This window comes from Arachis ipaensis, chromosome B9 (genome assembly GCF_059453495.1).
Source record: "Arachis ipaensis isolate K30076 ecotype BB chromosome B9, ASM5945349v1, whole genome shotgun sequence".
Lineage (NCBI taxonomy): Eukaryota > Viridiplantae > Streptophyta > Magnoliopsida > Fabales > Fabaceae > Arachis > Arachis ipaensis.
The window spans coordinates 86399480-86401030 of record NC_142444.1 but is presented as its reverse complement, the minus strand read 5'-3'; the positions used below and the strand labels follow the sequence as shown (position 1 = coordinate 86401030).

Sequence of the window (1551 nt, the reverse complement as noted above, 5' to 3'; positions counted from 1 at the left end):
ATGTCAGGTGGACACCTCCTTGTTAAGTCCTTGAACCTCTCCCATGCTTCATATAGAGTCTCACCATCTTATTGCCTGAAAGTTTGGACCTCAGCTCTCAGCCTATTAATTTGTTGAGAAGGGTAAAATCTTGCTAAAAATTTGTTCACCACGTCTTCCCAAGTTGTCAAGCTTTCCCCTGAGAAGGATTCCAGCCACTTGGCTGCTTTGTCCCTAAGTGAGAATGGAAATAGGAGTAGTCTATAGGCGTCAGGGTGAACACCATTAGACTTTAGTGTGTCACATATTCTCAGGAAGGTGGTCAAATGTTGATTGGGGTCTTCTTGAACACCTCCTCCAAAGGAGCAGTTGTTCTGAACAAGGGTGATGAGCTGTGGTTTAAGTTCAAAGTTGTTGGCATGGATTGTTGGCTTTTGGATGCTACTTCCACAATTGCCTGGGTTTGGATTGATGTAAGAGCCCAAAACTCTTCTATACTCCCCAGCATGATTTGTTCTACCTCCTCCCCCATGGTTGTGATCCTCTTCTTCATGATGGTTTTCCATGTTGTCTTCCATGTTTGTTTCAAAGAATTCCTCTTCTATATCAAACAGTTAGTGGGTTATGATGACATGTCACCATGTCATGTTTTTCTATGCTTTTTCATACAAGAAATTTATGATTAGTGCTTAAATATTGCATTCTTTGGTGCTTAAATGGTATATTTCTTTGATCTTTTGATTTGATAAACTTTGTAGGAAATAAGAAGAAAAAGAAGCAAAAAGAGCACAAAATAAGCTAAAAAGAAGAAAAGAGGAATTTTGGGCACACTTTGAAGTTGGAGCACACTTTGGAGGCTTAGGCCACGCTTCTAAAAGCGTGACCCATGACCAAATCAAGGAAGAGAAGCGTGGCCCAAAGGAAGAAAAGCGTGGCTCAAAACAAAGAGCAAGAGAGGACAAAAAGCTTTAGCTAAAGTTTGCCTCAAACTTTAGCTCAAACTTTTGGGAGAAAAGCTTGAGCCAACGTTTGCCTCAAACTTTTCGGCAAACGTTGGCATCACAAAACAAACACCCTGGAGAAAAAAGCTTGCGCCAACGTTTGCCTCAATCTTTTTGGCAAACGTTGGCGCCTCACAGCCTGAAGGGGTATACTTCCAACAAGAATAACTTGAGCTATAGAGCTCCAAATAAGGTGATTCAAAAAGCAATGGAAAGTAGGAATAGAGAGCTTTCCAAACATATATAGCACTGCAGGGTGGACACTAAAATTGAGGGAGAAAACTGCCCCGCAATGAGCATAAATGAACATGGTGGCAACCTGCAGTGAGGCCAACTGACCTCTGCACCTTCGACGGAGTATAACTCGAGCTTTAGAGCTTCAAATGATGCGCTTCCAACGGCATTGGAAAGTAGGCATTCAGGGCTTTCCAACAATGTATAATAGTATGGGGTGGACAATATGTTTGAGCCTCCAGAACTGGCGTTTTCGACCACGTTTGAGGCAAACTTTACCTCAAACGCTGCACACCAAGGCCAGCGACCTTGTCCTCTTCAAATGAGCATAACTTGA

The 1551-nt window shown here is 42.4% G+C and overlaps 1 non-coding gene across 1 annotated transcript; it reads left to right on the top strand.

Moving 5' to 3' along the window:
• On the top strand, positions 1-104 carry LOC148545326 (small nucleolar RNA R71). Its single transcript, XR_015900940.1, has one exon. It is a non-coding gene; the product is annotated as a small nucleolar RNA R71 (small nucleolar RNA).
• The last annotated feature ends 1447 nt before the right edge of the window (positions 105-1551 follow it).